This window comes from Oenanthe melanoleuca, chromosome 7 (assembly GCF_029582105.1).
Source record: "Oenanthe melanoleuca isolate GR-GAL-2019-014 chromosome 7, OMel1.0, whole genome shotgun sequence".
In the NCBI taxonomy this organism is placed as follows: Eukaryota; Metazoa; Chordata; class Aves; order Passeriformes; family Muscicapidae; genus Oenanthe; species Oenanthe melanoleuca.
Window position 1 is genome coordinate 34,006,786 of NC_079341.1, and position 17,781 is coordinate 34,024,566.

The 17,781-nt window shown below is 42.9% G+C and overlaps 1 long non-coding RNA gene across 2 annotated transcripts in view; it reads left to right on the plus strand.

Annotated features, from left to right (window-relative positions):
* The first annotated feature begins 2,547 nt into the window (after positions 1-2,547).
* LOC130255796 (uncharacterized) overlaps positions 2,548-17,781 on the plus strand; it is a 39,719-nt gene continuing 24,485 nt past the window's right edge. The window contains exon 1 of one of the 2 annotated variants that reach the window (XR_008840990.1): positions 2,548-4,160. This is a non-coding gene — a long non-coding RNA (uncharacterized LOC130255796). Of the gene's footprint in view, positions 4,161-14,367; positions 14,437-17,781 lie in introns of those variants that run through there. The other variant, XR_008840992.1, reaches the window with a different exon arrangement.

Sequence of the window (17,781 nt, forward strand, 5' to 3'; positions counted from 1 at the left end):
ATGGAATAGTACAGGAGAACTAAAATGGGTATTTTTGTCTGTGAAAACCTGCTCATGGCAGGGCAATGGAAAAAAAATTTTCTTCTGGAAAAGTTGATCTGATTTTTAGAGACTTTGTTGGCCTGACATGTTTTTACTCTTGGTATAGAACTTCTCTGCTCTTGTTTGCTGGGAGCTTTGTAGCTGCTCAATCACACAGGTCTCCATTTCTCCCTTATTTAAAAATTCAGTGGTGCTAGAGGCCACACCTTGTGGAGAGGTGAGTGCTTAGCCATGATTCATATGTTTATGAACCTGTTATTCTTGGGAAGAGTTCAAAATTAAAAAAAAAAAAAAAAACACTCAAAAGTGAAAAAAATCCCACTCAAAACATGATTAAATATTAATTCTAAAGGTGAATGCTTGGTTGGCTTTCAGGCAATGTCAGGTTCTAAAGTCGAAAATCAAAAGGTTTTCAAAGATCTGAAATTCCTATTAAAACCTGTGGTTTAGCAGCCTAAATCCAATTGAAATGCAGTGTAATTAAGACTTCCAAGACACTTGGGGTTTATTTCTGAGAAATTATGACCTGTAGGCAACTTGCAGCATTTTCAAGGGACTGTGTAATTTTAAAACTATGAGTATTGGTCATTTCTGTCAGGGACCTTAGAAAACCTCTGTAAAAATGCATATTCCTTAAGAAAAAACTTATTTCTTGTGGCATCAAGATCCAGCTAGTACAGCTTCTCACTTGAACAGGTCCTTCACATTCTCACTGAGATTGTTGTTGAGATATTCCTGTGAAGGTGAGAAAAATATTATGTGAGAAAAGGTGGCAGGACTGTTTGTCTTTTTTCCTTCTTTCCTTGTGGAGATGCTAAGGATCCCACTGAAGCAAAAGGGCCAGAGAGAGCAAAATGTGTAAATAATTCAATAATGAAAAGAATTGTAAGGCAGAAACTCACCAGAGTAAGGACAATAGAGTACAAAATGCCATAAAAGATAATAGGCTTAGATGAATTGGCATGTGTTAGTGATTATGCAATCATTCATTTCCCACAGATTTCTTTTTATAGGGAAACCTTGGAAAATCCCTGAAGAACTGACCGAGCCATTTAACCACAGCAGGTTTCTTTTCAGCATGGCTGGGAGTGGGTGAGGAATGTTTTCACATATTCCTGTGCTGCTGGGTTGTTTGGAAGGGCTGGAAGGTGCAGCTCAGATCCAGTGGCAACACTCTCATGTGAGCAGGAGCCTCCATCCACGGTCCATGGAGGGTGGGATTGTTCACCAGGGAGGCTGGGGAGAGGGATTTCTGCTCTGGAGAGTGCTCCAGATCAGGGCTGGATGTGAATCCCTCTGGCAGGGAGCAGCTGAGCTCTCCTCGGTCACTGGCAGAAGTTGTCATTTCCTGTCTAAACACTTGTGTCTCTGACAACATTCCTTCACCACTGGGCTAAGCAAAACAAGACCTTGAGCTGCTCTTCTCTCTTAAAGATTTGTTTTTCCTTCTTTTTTTTTTTTTTTTTTTTTTTTTTCCCCTGAACAATGTCCCTGCTGCTTCAAGATGTGTCCCTTGTTGACTGGAGGAGTCACCCTTCACCTGGCTGCCTCCAATGTGCCTAACATCTCCCTCAGATCCTCCTTCTGATAAAGATCCTGGTGTTGGACTCAATTATCCTGGTGGGTCCTTTCCAGTTTGGGATGCTCCATGTGACTCCATGATTTGCTCTGCTCAGCCCTGTGGAACAAACTTGCCCAAGCCACAGTGGTGAAGGGGGAATGTGAGCAGATTTTTGAAGTTTCATGGAGATTTGTGGCCCCAAAAAAACAACATCCTGGACCAGGGAAGGTAAAATGGGTTTAATCACACCCATCTCATAAGAACCTTCCAGCATAAATTTACTGGATCACTCAAATGATCTTGGCTGGGTGCAAGGTGTTATTCTTTTTTCCATGTAAATGGCAATATGAAATCATGAAACACTTTGAACTCTCATTTTAAAAGACTGAAAATTAAAATCATTTGGAGGATCTAGATCTCCCTCATATTTCAGCTTTCAAATCCAGAATTCTGGTGTCTGAGAGATGCCATAAATCAAAACCTTTCACCAGGTTACAAACATTTCTGAATATTAAACAGTTTATTATTAGAAAAAAATCCAAAACATAAGAAAGCTGCCCACTAAATCCTGCAAGTGATTAAAAATGGTCATTAAGAGAATTTGCAAATATTTATCTTAGCTTAAGTTAGATAGGCACAATTTTGACTATGATTTTTTTCCCTTTAGCTACATTACTAAGTCAACTATGGATAGCAGTGTTTTCATTTTTAAGCTACATTGTCTTTCTTCTCAGTTTCAGCTCTCTCATGTTGGAGTTTGACCTGCAGTACTTGGATAAAAAAACTAAAACAGGGTGAGGGGCTGTATGAGAGAGTTGGATCAACCCCTTCTCAAAACACCAATATCTCACTAAATCCTTCCCTTTCCTTCAAAATATCAGTAAAAACCACCAAAACCAGCTTGCTGTACTTTGCAGGAGGGAGGGCACCTGTTGGTGGAGCTCACCTGATGGCTTCAGGTCACCAGCAATGGTCCAGAGCTGAGAGCTGTGCCTGAGTTTGTTTCTCCCACAGTATCTGGGCTGAGCATGGTTGCATGAAATTAGAAAAGCAGTCAGCTCCAATTGGCTCAGGGCAGAGCTTCTAAAAGAGAGAATTTCTTGACAGTCACACAATAAATTTCAAAAAGTTGTCATCAGTGAAATCTGTGCATGATGGTTCTCACCTACGTTCGATCAAAAATGGCTCATGATTTCAGGTTCCTTCGAATTGGTCACTGAAAATGGTGCTGTTCCTGTGTTCCTATTCTAGTTTTCTTAAAATCATAGAATTCTTTGGGTTGGAAGGGACCTTAAAGTTCATCTCACTCCAGCCTCCCTGCCAGGGACACCTTCCACCATCCCAGGGTGCTCCAAGCCCCATCCAGCCTGGCCTGGGACACTTCCAGGGATCCAGGGGCAGCCACAGCATCCTCACAAGGGAGAATTTCCTTCTAAAATCTAACCTAAATCTACTCTTCTTCGGTTTAAAGCCATTCCCCCTTGCCCAAAGTCCCTTTCTAGTTCTCCTGGAGCCCCTTTAGTCTTCTAAGGTCTCCCCAAAACCTCCTCCAGGCTGAGCAACCCCAACTGTCCCAATTTGTTGCCACCTTTCAATCTTTCCATGGTTTTCACCTGTAACAACAGCCTCTGTGCATGCCCTCAGTGGCCAGGATGCCAAGTTTTAAAGTCTTTTGCAAATATTTCTGAAATATTTTTGCGGTTAGGAAATACAAATGCAAGGTAAACTCCGAGTTGCCCATCACGTTTCCTTCCACAGGGCATGGACACCAGCTGGAGTTCCTCTTGCAGCAGTGCACTGAACCAATCAATGTCTGGGATTTTAAAGCAGTGTTAATCTAAAGCAACGAGTTCTGAATAATGTTTATTAACTATATTTTAATGACTTGTCAGTTTTCTAAAACACATGCTGAAGTATTTCAGAAATCACTTAGTAAATGCAGTTTTAATTCTGTTCCCATATTCATGGGCTGCTACTTACTTTAAGAAAAAAAAAGAGATTAGAAGGTTCAGATTTAGAGCAGCAAATTGCTCTGCTAATCTGCAGGTATTTCTCTTCTTGATATGGCCACTAATGTCTAATCTTAGCAACGCAGGCTCAATCATTGTGCTTTTTCATTAGAGCTGCAATGAACTGTGTGCCAGGGACTTGAACTCTGGTGACAAGCTGCTCCAAGCCTGCGAGCTTTCACAGGAAAATCTTCTGTGAGAGTCTAAAATGATCCTGTTAAGTTTGTGCAAAAGATGGGGAGTTCACAATACGAGCTCTGGTAGGAGCAGAGTGCCTGTGAACCTCTGGGCAGTGTGGGGTTAGGGCTGGCCACGAAAAAGGGTCTATGCCATGAAAAATATTCAAAACTTTTAATTTGTTTCCATTTCTCATGAGACAGAAAAAAGAAAACCTTGGGAACTTTTTTTTTTTTTTTTTCCTGCAAAATGTCGTGGAGTAAGGCTGTGGAGCACATCTTTCCTTCTGGATGCTGTCAGCAGTGTTGGGAATGTCTTCAGAGCTGGGATTTGGACCTGGACCTCCTCCTGCCATCCCTGGGCGTGTATGGGTGAGTCTGGATTGGTTTCCTCTGTCTTTCCTCTGGCTGTCCTAGCCCCTCATCCCAGATTTAAAATCCTGGCAATGACATTTCCTGAGCAAAAGCTACGTCTCTGTGAAAGTTTCAATGCTATAATAATTTTTCAATCAAGTGGAGTTTTGATGAACTCTTTTTGCTGGAGGTTTTAATGGTTGTGACTGGTCTGTGACTTGGTGATGTGATGTGCCCTTGTGTGACTTGCTGTCCCCCTTCTTGGATCATGAGACTGACTGGTTTTGGTACAGAGCTCAACGAGAGATGCTCATTGATATTTGTTTCTTTATAAATTGGGGTGTTGCTCTTGAAAGGGAGTTATTTGGAAATCCTCACCCACAGGCGAGAATTATCCCCAGGGAGTTATTTCCCAGCTGATGCTGAGCATGGAATTCTTGATAACTGCCTGTTTCCCAATTTTTCCTGTTACTTGAACTTTGCCTTCCTATACTCCTGCAGTGTTTCCAGTATTTCTGTGTTTCTGCAGCCAAGTGACCATGCATCCCAACATGCTCAGTGCTTGTCCACTTCCCTGTAGAACAATCTTCTCTATCTTTTGTGGTTTTCCTCTGTCTCAATAGTCTCCTAAATTTTTTTCATAATCTTTCATCTTACTCATTCCAAGTATGTACTAGTTTTGATCCTCCCCTAGAAACTTATTTCTGAACTATTTTGCTCCTCAGACAAAGGGATTAAAGATATCCTTTGAAACCAGTGGTCATTTGACCATGGACTTTAAAGACAGTGAAGCTCTTGAGGATCAAAATGGTGAATACAGCCCAAAATCAGCCTTGATTTAATATTGTAAACTTTATAAGTCTAAACCACCACTTTCTGTTTTTCTGCTTGGACCTATGGCCCACTGTGTAAAGAATTCAGGGTGTGGGGGGCATTGAAAGAAATCACCATCACTTTCCAGAGCAGACTTCAAAGGAAATCTCACTTTTCACATTGCTTTTTATCTTTTTCCTATTCCTAGTGCTTACTCCATTTTTTTTTTCCATGCCGCTGTTCTAATTTTTTTTCCTCACTTTTAATTTCTCTACTAACTTTAATTAGGCTCATGAGCTCAATCACCAGGTGGGTTTTCCCCAGGCTTCCACAGCAATGCTTTCCAATCAGCAGCAGGCTTGCAAGGGAATTTTGTTTAGCTGCAGATAGGAGACAGGAGCCTAATATGATCAGATCTGGTGTGCTCCATTGCTGAGTGTTTTTTATATCTGGTGAAATTGCCAAGGAGTGTTATATATTTAATTATTTTTAAGCAGGCAGCCTCAGAAGCCCCTGATCAGTGGGGTACCAGGGTGTGAGTGAGAGAAGAGGGATGTGGTGTTAGCCAGGGGAATGATTCATGCCTCTGAAGTCAACCAAATGCTCGTGTGTCTCGGGCAAGTAGCTCTGCATCTTCCAACTGCCTTTTTCTGGGGAAAAATGCAGCGTAGGGGAAAAAAAAATTACATTAAAAAATTATATAAAAAAAATCCCTGGATTCAATTCTGGAGAATCTCAGCAGATGTGAGGTTCAGCACTAGGAAGGAAGATTGGCACACACCTTTTGGGAGTTTTGTGCATGGTTTTCCTGGGCAGGTTCTTACAGCGTAAGCTTTGCCTGTCTCAAATGCTAAGTAGCATAAAATATGAGCTATCAGAGTAAATTGCAGTTTTTGCAGCCTTTGCTTAGTGTATTTGCATATTCAGAATCTGCCTTGGGTTTTCTTGTTTTTATTCTTATTCTTTTTAAAGCACATTTACCTGGAGAAGGGCTTAGTTCTGAGTGAACAAAATAAGCATTTTCTCTGCAGTTGACTTTAATCCTACCAAAAGAATTAACACTCAGAGCAGAAAACCTTCTTTGGGTCCTACAGGGCATTAGAACATCTCAGGTACTGGCTGCTGGTTTAATAAAAGGATAGGATTTCCATTTACTTCAGGCAGGCTTAATGTATTGTTCTTGTAGTGAGACAGTCAGAATGAGTCAGGAGCCAAAGAATACACTTTATAGACACAAATAATCGTAAATTCAGAATGTCACCTTTAGGCAGAGGCATTTTTATTATTGTTAGTGGAGCTGCTGAGTAGGTTTGATGTTTTATTCTCTTGAGTACTAAATGTTCCAGAGTACCACAGCCCTATCTTTATCAGGCTCACAAGGAGGGAGCACAGCCAAACTTGCTTCCTATACTTCTCTATGATTGATAGCAGATGGCATGCTTTAAAATAAACCTATCCATTAGCAGTCCTCAGTGTTTTTACTCAAGGCATTTACAACTGTCTCAACCAGAAAACACATTCTCTCCACAAGCTCGTTTCAGTCTGCAACAGCTGTACAGGTGCAAATCTTTCATTAACTCTTAAACCGTGGTGAAATAAACCCTGCACTGTATTTTATTTTTAGTGGAGGAGGTTGCTCTTCAGAGGCAGAGTGGATTCTGTTCTCCCCTTGCATGTGGCAGAGGTTCATGTTAATAAACTGTTATTGAAATATGGGAGGTTTTAATTTGATTTTTTCTTTTAAATATTTTTTTTTCCTAGTCCTCTGTAACCCTTTAGGACGTTCTATTGCCAGGAGATAAACATGGCTGTCTGTAGGTATACAGAAAAAATTGGAGAAGCAGCAATACTGAAGGAATTGCAATTCAGGGCTGGGATTCCTGTGGGAGAGCAGCCACCTCCTGCCCTGTCCCTGTGGCATCACCTGGAGTGGCAGCACTGGCTGGAGCACGAGGGAGGAGAGGCTCAGTGTCCCCACCTCTGCCTCACAGTGGGGTTGTTTTTCTCCATCCTGGTTTATTGGAGAGATGCAGAGAGGCACACACTCACATGCCCACACACACATACACATTTTCAACCTGATTCTGAGCTCATTGCTGGCAGGATACTCCATAAATAAATTGCTAAAACCTGTCCTTCTATCCTAGTTATTTTGCCTAGATTTCTATGCAATACTCATTAAGGCTGTTAAAATTTATCCAGCAGTCCTTCCAATACAGTGAACTCCCAAGCACCTCCCCAAACATTAGTACACTACCAGCAAGAGCTTAAAATATTAGTAGCAAATCTTTAATATTAGCATTTAGCATTAATATTAGACAAGATCTTAAAATATTAGAGCCAGATAAAAGAGTATTAACAGGGGTATAGGAGTCATTAGGCAGAATAACCATCACTGACTAAATGGATGCTGAAACTTTAACAGGCAAACCAGTGCAGATGATAAGAACTTCACAGAGACAAGAGGATCCTTTCATTTAAAAGGAAGTTGGAGAGAGGAAGGTTAGGGATTTGAAAGCTGGTAAATAAAACAACACAGCAGGAGAAGTTATATAGAACGTGCTGTCTTGTTAGTGGTGATCATGTCCTATGTTATTTTTCTTAAGCTGAAAAGATAAAACAAGAAGACAGGCAATATTCTGTCACAAATAAATGGAAATTGGGGCATTTTTTGTATAAATCCAAAGTAGCAAGAGAAAAATACAAATGTGCTCTCAGCACTGTAAGTCTTTGTAGGGTAAAGGAGGTGCTAAAATGATTTAGCATGATGGACTGCAGCTACCATGTCCTTTTTATGGCACAGCAAGCAAAATCCAGGGAATTGGAACCTGATAGCATCGAGGTGGGGCAGTTCTGCCAAGGTGGGGCAGCCCCAGAGCAGGGCTGAGCTCTGGGGTGGCAGCAGGGACCAGCCCTGGCACAGCCCTGCCCTGTGAGCACCTGGAGAATTTGGTGCTAAATGAAAGAGGAGGGGAAAAAAACAAGGCCAGCTGTAGACATAAGAAGTTTAAGAGCATCAGTACTTGCTTCCAGCTAATCTCTCTTGATGACTCCTGTAAGCAGCCACGGCTGGTCGTTCCTGTTAATTATTCAAAGCCCCACACCAGTTTTGCAGCTGAGTGGTGTAAGAGGATGTGCAGTGTCCCCATTTCTCAGTCTGACAGGGGGAAAGGCATGAGGCATCGCTGAGTGACATCCTGTTTTCCACCCGGGAAAGGTGAGACTGGGAGAGGCAGCAGCTAACCCCATTCCACAGCCTGAAACCTCACCTCTGATGAGCTGGATGCAGGGCAGGACTCACCAGGGTCATGTTGCATCATAAAACTATGGGTGTGATGGCTTTTTCTGAAGGTTCAGGACTGCATTCTTGCCTGTAGATTAATAATCCAAAAGATACATGATAGTATTCATAGTGCTCCCTCAGAGGAGGAAACAGAGGGAAGAGCAGGCACCTGGGGATCTACACAGTGTCCACCACATCCTCAGGCTGCCAGATACCAAAAGGTCAAGGCTGTGCATATTTTCCTCCATAAGGAAGATGGGGACAAATTTTTAGCAGGACCTGTTGTGATAGGATAAGGGATAAACTGAAATAGGGTTGGTTTGGCTTGGAAGTAAGGAAGGTAAAACAGGGAAGAAAGTTGTGCTGAGAAGTGGTGGCTGCCCTGGTCCTGGTCAGGCTGAATGGGACTCTGAGCTAGTTTGAAGCTCTGAAGGAATTTGGACTAGATGGCCTTTGATGGGCCCTATCAGAAGATATAGAAAACTAATCCAAAATAATCTGTTCTAGAGACGGCGCTTGAGACAGCCTTGGTATGTTGGGATGGGTGTTTGTTGATGCCCAGACTAAATGGATATATATACACATAATATATATATATATATTACTCATTATATAATTTTTCCATTTCATTATAGCAAATACAATTTATTTCATTTTAGCTATTGGAGCTGCTGATGGACTTTTTTGTATGATATTGGCTTTTTGTTTGGTGTCCAGGACTGCTCTCATCCACTTAGATAGGTCCTTTAGTCTGAAGGAAAAAGTCTAAAACACTTGTCAAAGATGGCTGCTCTTTTTGGTCCACTGGTGTTTTGGGGGAAGATATCCTGAGTCCGTTCCTGATGTGATTCAGATCTTTCTGAAGAAAGTTTTCCATAAAATATCTTCTACAATGTGCAGAATCTGGTACTTTTGGTTGTCACTGACCTCACTGTGATTGTTTCCAGGACTCAAGGTGCACAGGTGCCCAAATATCTAAATATTGGCACATATGTTTTTCCTGAAGGGCAGGGAAATATCTCTTTTAATTTTTCTAAATGGGAGTCACATTCACTCCCTCAGTTAAACATATTCTTAAGCACTGTGTGAGCTTGGGGCCAAAGAACAGAGTTTATTATGATACCACAGGTTAGTCCAAATTATGTAGGGCCTTTATAGCAATAGTTTCATTTAGTAAAGGAAAAAAGAACAATCCTTTTATTGCCCCTCCAAACCCTTTATTTATTAATGACCTAGAAGGATGTGATGTTGTTATTGTTAAGAAATGAACAAATTTTGCCTGGATGGGGTCCAGCACACTCAGAACTGGTGTTGCCTTCTAATAGCTCCTTTTCCTGAGTCAAGGAATAAGTCCCAGTCCCATGTCTGAGCTGGTAAATGGAGGGTAGCCAAGGGGGACAGGGAAGGGGAGGGTGGAGAAGGGGCTACACTTAATTCCCAGTGGATTTGCCCTTTCTGTGAATAAGATGGATTTCTGATGCTGCTCTCCATGCCATTCATAGCAGTGTTGCCAGTAGTAAATTTGTGCTTGAAGAACCCCCCATGCCCCCTGCTTTCTTGCCAAAACTTAACTCAACTAAAATAAATCATATTTTGGAAAGCTAATTATACAGCCAAATAACAGAAAGGTATTGAAAAACAGTTGTGTGCCTAACAATAAATGAATTTAAGCTGGCAGTAAGGAACACATGCACTAAAAATAAATGCAGTAATATGGGCAAGAGGAAGTAATGGAATTTAAACAAAAATATAATGCTAAACATTGGGACTGGTATTCAGACACATTGCAGAACTAACACTGTACATCCATTGCACACAAACTTTCACAGTTTAAATGTTCTGAGTTAGATTTGCTGGTTTATAATTTTTTTTTTATTTCTTGGAAAACTAAAATATCAGGCGAATGTAATATTCCCACCATCAATTGTATTACAAAAGGTGTATATAAGTCCTGTTTAAGGGAGGAACAGCTCGAGGCTGGAGGGTTTAAAAGCAGTTGAGAAACAAGGTACAGCCTAAACAGAAGCAAAACATTAAGAGAAGAGAAAAGCAAAGGGAAAAAAAAAAAAAATAAACCAACAAAACCTCCAACTTTAGGAGAAGATTAAAAAAGTTTCCCAAAGGATCAGCATCCTTGAGATTAAACACTCCCATATGTAGGCTGACATTTTAAAATGTGAGCCTTATGAAAGATAAGGAGGAAATGGTGAGAAATGCAACCTTAAATATTTTGAAGCACGACTTCCTGTATTATGTGGCAGTTGGCAAAACTTTCTGGGGAAAGATGCACGCTGCAAAACCCAAGTGGTGAGGTGCATGAGTTTTCCTAAAAGTTCCCTCCTGCTGCTTACTAGTTTGGTAAAAACCTCCACACCTCTGGAATAGCGTTGCAGTGTCCCTTCAACGTTGCTATTAATCTCAAAGACAGATGTTTTGGATCAATCGCTCAAAACGGAACAGTTTAGCAGTCAGAAAACACTGTCAGGAAAGATTTGTTGTAGGGAAGACAAAACCGTGAAATAAAATTGAACTTTTATCCCCATTTGGATGGGAACTGCTCTCGGCTGGGAATCCCAAGGGGATGGAGGCAGTGGCCTATCATGTGTTGAAAAAACAAAGAGATGACAGTGCTCTGCAGTAATCGGGCAAACGCTGCTTCTGGGAATTGCTGTGATCGCCATTGTTCAGTGCTGCAAGACCCAAAAGAAGGAAAATTATTGAAGAAAGGAAGGTGGCCTCGTGACTGGGGTGAGGGAAGACAGGGCAAGCTGCTGCCAATGGGCCTGAGTCCCTGATGGGCCATGTTTTCCTTGTGGTTAAGGTGTGACACAGCACATCTTGGCAGAGTGTCCAGGCTTTTGTTTTCCAGTGTTGTTCAGAGTCAGGAATGATGAACACACCAGCAGTGGAGGGTGTCATTATTTCCTGGATGCAAGAGCTCTTCTAATGGCACATCTTCCCTCTGAGTCCCTGGCACAGGGTGCCCAGAGAAGCTGTGACTGTTCCTGGATCCCTGGGAGTGTCCAAGGCCAAGCTGGACAGGGCTTGGAGCAGCCTGGGATAGTGGAAGGTGTCCCTGCCCATGACAGGAGTGGGAACAGATGAACTGTAAGGTCCCTTTCAACTCAAATCATTCTAAGATTTGAAGATCTTTTTATTTCTGAAAATCCAATGCAGATGGGGCAGTGCCACTCATGTTAATAGCCACAAACTCTGTGGATCCAGCCAGTAAAACAGAAGTGGCTCTTGCATGATAGTCCAACCTCCTGGACAAAATCAGTATCTTCCTACCTGCCTCTAGATATTTTACAGCAGAAATGTTAAAATGTGCTCTTTCCCAGAAGGCCTTGTTTTGTTTTGTGTCCTGTGGTAAGCTGAGCTGGAGCTCTGCTTGGCAGCATCTTTTGGTTTAGCCATATTGCAGTGAGGTACCTGCTTGGAAATGGCCAATGTTCCTACCAAGGATGGTGTCTTGGAACCTGTTCCACCCCTTTGTCCCTCCTCCTCCATGCTCAAGTGCCCCACTTGCTTTTTTCATGCCTTCTACTTTGCTTTGGGAGGTTTTTGCAGAGTGGTGCATTTCCCTGCCCGCCTCCCTCCGTATCCTCTGTGCTGGATGAGTTTGCATTGTGTGGTGTTTTCCTCTTCATTTATTGCAAACAAATCTGGTCTCTGCCATTTGTTTACTCTTATACTCTGTCTTTATGCCTTGGTATGCATTTTTAATTAGATGCGCTTCAGCTCTTTCACTGCTTGTTAACACTTTCCTATGGTAAGCACCATCTCCACCAGTCCTGCGAGCCTTCTCCCTGCTTAAGAAATTCGGATTTGCTTCTCCTAGCCACGATTATCATTTGATACAGAGGCTTGCTCCCTGGCTGGCCTTTCTGCTGAGTGCTTACACTCTCATCGTGGACTTTTAAGGTTGTTCCCCTACACAGCCGGTATAATCCAAGTGCCTTTATTCTGCTTAAAAATATTCTGCATACAGAGAAATAGTGTTTTCGCTATTTGTCTGGGCTGTTTCCGGACTTCAGCAGCTCCAGTTTGGATGCCTGACATGGAGAAATCCTGGACAAAGCCTGCAGTGTGTGCAGATCAACTGCCTGCATTGTGAGAAGTTCTTCTGCACACGCAGAGCGGGTCCCAGGGATCAGGAATGCGCCGAATTAGCCCTGAATGCGTTGGCCATCAGTTCTGTGAATGGAGGATGAATGTGTCTGGAGGGGAATACTGGAGTCCCAAACACATGACAGCTTTCAAGAGCTGCATCTTTCCTGAGTGCCAGTATTGTTAAAGCAAAAAAATTACTCCTTTTTATTTTTTTTTTTTTTTTAAATAGTGTGAGCCCATTCGTGCTTCCAGTGTTCTCTTTTGCCTCTACATCTGACTCATGCCACAGGCAAAGGACTTTACCCTCTCTAACTCCCATCTATGCCATCAGCTTTCTGGAGATGATCTGGGAACTGGGATGGAAAAACTTGACCCCACTCCACTCTTTTCCTTCTAATTTGCCCACCCTGCTACAGCACTTGCCTTGTGTTGCAGAACCCGCACGATCTCCAGGATTTCATACCCTGCTGAGGGACTGCAAGGTTAAAAAGTGACTAAAATGGCTATTTCCATCTCAGACAGTCTTCCCTGACCCCGCTGTCTGGCTGGGGGTGAGGTTGCCAAAGGTCACAATCCACTTCAGAGTGCACAGAGATCGATATCTGCAGAAGCCAGTGCCTGGATTTGCTCTTTTTCCTTTGCACTGCTGCATTTCACAGTGAGGAGCCAAAGAACATTTCTCCTCCCTTCCAAGAAGAAGAGGGTGAAAAAAAAAAAAAAAAAAGAGGGAAAAAGTCTTGTCTCCACACTTCCTCCCACCAGGAGGGCATTGTGCTTGGCCTCTGCTCCAGTTTTTGTTATAAATTTGCACGGCGCGATGTTTGCCTTGGCCGGCGCGGTGGCAGGGCAGCCGCTGGCACGGCCACACCAGGGCTGGCTCCTTTGCTGGAGGACAGGCCAGGCAGGGTCCTCCCAGCCCCCTGCAGCACTGCAGAGGAGGTGCCCAGTCTCTGGGAGGCCTCAGGAGCTGGAACTCTGCGGGTTGGGGATGCCGAGGGCCGCGTTTCGCGCTCGCAATGCGCGGTTTGGGTGCTGAGCCTGGGGCAGCATCGGGCGTGGAGCACGGGCATTGGCAGGGACACGCAGCACACGGGCTGATGGGTCTTTCCCACTTTAATTTCCACTCTAAAACGACTCTTTGTTGCTGTTCTCAGAGCCGGCGCCAACCGTCACGCCACACACCAGATCTTCCTTTCTTTTCTGCCCTTAGCTTTGCAGAGAAGCCTTTAAAACAAACAAACTGTGAGAAACCGAGGGAAGATATGGACTGGCCCACTCGTTAGTGCTGGAATGTGGAAACTATGAAGACATCTTTTTTTATTACCAATGCTGGAAAGCACAGTCACTTGAGTGGGCTGGGATACAATTTATACTACATGCAGTAGTTAAAAAAAACTGCAGAAATGGGTGTAACCCTGGGCTGTGGTTCAACTGGCCTTTCAGCCCCCACTTGAGATCGGGCCATCCCAGGGGGAAACTGTGGTTTGGAATAAGAGCATGCATTTAATTTCACTCGGAGAACTTATTGGAGTTGGCACTTCAAGAAAGAAGCTGAAGTATATTTTTTGTCATGATTAGTGGCCCCCCTCACCACTACGTTTGATTATGTTGGAAGCTGAAAAGTTAAATTCTTATAAAATGATGATTTACAGCCCGTGATTATCCAGGTAGGGTGCGTGGATTGCGCCAGCTTGGTCATGGGACTCCAATCTCATCCTATTTCATTGCTGTGAGAAAATAAAACTAGAATGTAAAAAAGCTGAAAACACATCCTCTGATTGCTCAGGGAATTTTCTTAGTCATACGTTATCTTTCCTACTAGTTTCAGTTATTTTGTCTCCACTAAAACCCAAAGCAAAACACTGCCCTGACACTTTCCCCTTGATTTTGGATTTGCAGTGGCCACATTTTATTTTTATCTCGTGTCGTCTTTTCCCCTATGGTTATGCAAATCCGTGGAATAGGGGGCAAAGGGAAGAGGTAATTTTGAAGCCAGTAAATTCCAGTGGAAGGTTTCTTCAGCTGCTCTGAGCAGGACTATCCTGGGTGCTGCTGGAGATGGGGCTGCCTACAAATAGCACAGGGGTAGGTGCCAAGTGGGGAGGTTGAATATTTTCCTTGTAGACGCATAACTTTGCCCACAGGATTGAAGTCTCTTGTCTTAATGCTCTGCTAAGCTTCTCAGGAAGCACAAAGCTGTGCCTAAGGAAGCACACTTTAGGGAAATGTGTCTCCCTATGATCAGCTGCCGGATAAAACCTCTGAGTGGAAAAGGTTTGGTGGTGGGTGAAGTGTGAGGCTCATGAGAAAGATCTTGGAGAAAATAAGGGACATCAGCATTTCATTGTTTTTTGCAGCAATCTTTTGCTGTTTCATTAAGAACTTGCTGTGTTTTGATACGCTGTTTTTTTTTTCCTTCATTCTCCCCTTTTTCCCCGTCCAGGGAATTATTTTGAAATAGTAAAATCTATTTTATTTCAAATTGATCTCGTTTCTTTCCCCTCCCTCCACCTCTGCCCTAATACAACAATATTTCCTTAAGCCTGTGTTTAACTCTTTTGTACAGTAGTAGGTAGTCAATGAGTTCCCTGGCTAAAAATCCAGCAGGAGTAACACTGGGATGTGCTTTGTGAGCAAACATGAGTGTGCCAGTGTACATGTGTGGACGTAAGACCCCTAGAATCATAGAACATAAAATCATTAAGGCTGGAAAAGACTTCCAGGATCACTGAATCCAACCTTTGGCTGATCTCCACCTCTTCAATTAAAGCAGAGCACTGAGTGCCACGTTCAGTCTTTCCTTGGACACCTCCAGGGATGGTGACTCCACCACCCTTCCAGTGAAGAAATTCTTCCCAATGTCCAACCTGAACCTCCTCTGGCACAGCCTGAGGCAGTTTCCTCTCGCCCTGTAGTTACAGCCTGCCTTGAAAGTTTTACAGAAAAAGTTGGAGATATCCAGAGTAGGTGGCAGATGTAAGAGCCTCCTGCCAGGGCTGTGCTTTATCCAGTGCTGGGTTAGTCAATGCAATTTGTGGTCAATGTCTGGAATCGCATTCAACGCTTGTTTGCTCTTCCTTTGAGTACCATTGCTCTGCTCATTACTGCAGTGAATTAACCAGAGTCTCTAATCTTCTGTGGGGCCTAAAGTTTCTGCATCCAGCAGCACACAGAACCCTGTCCTTACATGATGTGTCAAGGGACTCTAAATGCATCCTTAAATGCTGCTTAAACTAGGATGAGTTTAAATAGTCATTTAAGCTTTTCTCTGTTTTGGGTTGGGGAGATGAGGGTGTGAATATTTATTAAAAAAAAAGTCATTTAGGTGCAAGGTCCCAGGTTTGGAAAACTTGGCCCATTAAATATATGCAGTCAGGGTGCTTGTGGCTGTATAAGATAGCAAAATTCATAACTCATTTGGCTTAATCTCTCATGTTACTACAGGGCACATTGTATTCACATTCCTGTTGCCTGATTATGAATTTATATTCCAGTTTTTCAGCCTAATAGACACTCATGGTTTAAAATGCCTGACAAGGGCTATGGGGTTTGGAATATAAATTCTGTCCTCTACTTTCTTGAAGCACCATATGGATGCACGACCCTCCTTAGAAAGAGCTGGGTCTCTCCCATGTCAGTCTGCAAAGGAACTGCCCATCTGAATGCCAAAATAAGTAGAATAAATTATTTCCTTGAGATACACATTCGAATGTGCTCAACCTCAGCACTCTTTTTCACATGTTCAGTTCATTTGTGAGTTCTCTGGAAGCCGAGTTTTTTTGTTCCAGCTTTTGGACTCCTTGTGATCTGGCTGGGAACTGGAGCACATGGAGCCTCGGATGTAATCAGAAAATGCCGTGTGAAAACTCTGTGGAGCTCTGCTGGGAGCAGCATCTTTGTTAAATTCCAGCTACTCTGAACTTGTTCCTTGCTGCTCCAGCCCTGAGTTTGCTGCTTGTAGGACTCTGTATGCAGTCTGAATGGATTTCTGAGCCCAGCTAAGGGAAAGAGTTAAGCTTGTTCTCCCCTTCTCGTTGGCAGAAAGTTTGCAGTTTAAAATTACATACTGACTCTGGTGTAGAGACACAAGAAATTATAGAGCAGACACTGTCCAGGACAACGTATAATTTAAAATGTACTAAAGAATGTATACCACATGGCAAAGTAAGTGAAGTGCTTCTTCAAATATAAGTGTTTTGCATAGAAAGGCTGTAATTATCCACTCCTAGGGAAATGTTTGCATTCATTCTAAATCAATATTTACTATTCATCTCTTGTGTTCAACAAAACAAGGATTTAACATTTTTTTGTTTTAATGAGGTACTAAGACTACAATAATACTACAATGTAATTGTCTTGATACAAAATATTGCTAAATTGCGTTGCTATTTCGGGAGCAAGCAGTTTTTAAGAGGAGGGGTGTCCCTGTTTGTGAGATGTTACTGCAGTAACACACGATTCAAACCCAGCCAAGCAGGGAGACTCACCAGTTCCAAAGAGCTGTTAAAGCCTCCTCTCTGCTAAGGCCCTTAACTGGGATCATTCGGGTGAGTCCTCTGTCTCCCCCCGAAAATATCAGCCTCTTTATAATGATTCCTTTTCAGCTGGCATCTCAACAACCACAACAGCCATGCCATTTCTTTCTCTAGTTTTAAGCTTGGGTTTTGTTGTTGTTTTTTTTTTGTTTGTTTGTTTTTTTTTTTTTTCCTCCCCCCTCTCCCAGTATCTTTCAGCCAGGCAGTAGCAGCCAAGGGTGGGCAGTAATTGGGCTGCAGCCATCTCTGGTTCAAACCTGTTGGTGCAAATGGAGTTTCCTGAACTTCACCCTCCTGGGAAAAGCAGGAGGGGGGTGAGGGAGTTTGCAGAATGATATCAGAGCTCAGTCCTTTGTCTTTTTTCAAAGAACTGATCTACCTTCCAAGAGTTCGATGTGGTGCTTGGGGAGGACATGGCAAAGCAAAAAAAATCCCTAAAATTGCATGGGAAAGTCACTGCCATGGTGAGGGGGGGTTGGAACCCGATGATTTTAAGGTCCCTTCCAACCCAAACCATTCTGTGATTCCTGCACCAGGATTGGGATGGGATGAGAGCATCAGAGAAGGATCAGAGCCTCTGGGAGGAACAGCACATTTAATCACAGCCTGTGGCACTGCTACTCTGTGGTTAGGAGGATGTCCTTGCACCAAGCGTCCCTCTCTTTGAATTTACCTGGCATGTCTTAAGAAGTAATTCTCAAACTTCTCCAACTTCAAAAAAACCCAACAAGCATGCATTTTTGGCACTGCTGTGGCTCCATGTGAATCAAATCAGATAACTGGAAACACTTTAGTTGGAAAATCCTTTAAAATCCTTTTCTTTAATCTCTTTTTTTTTTAATTCCTGCACACTGCCCACCATATTCCAGGCTCTGGCCTACACTTCCCAACACTA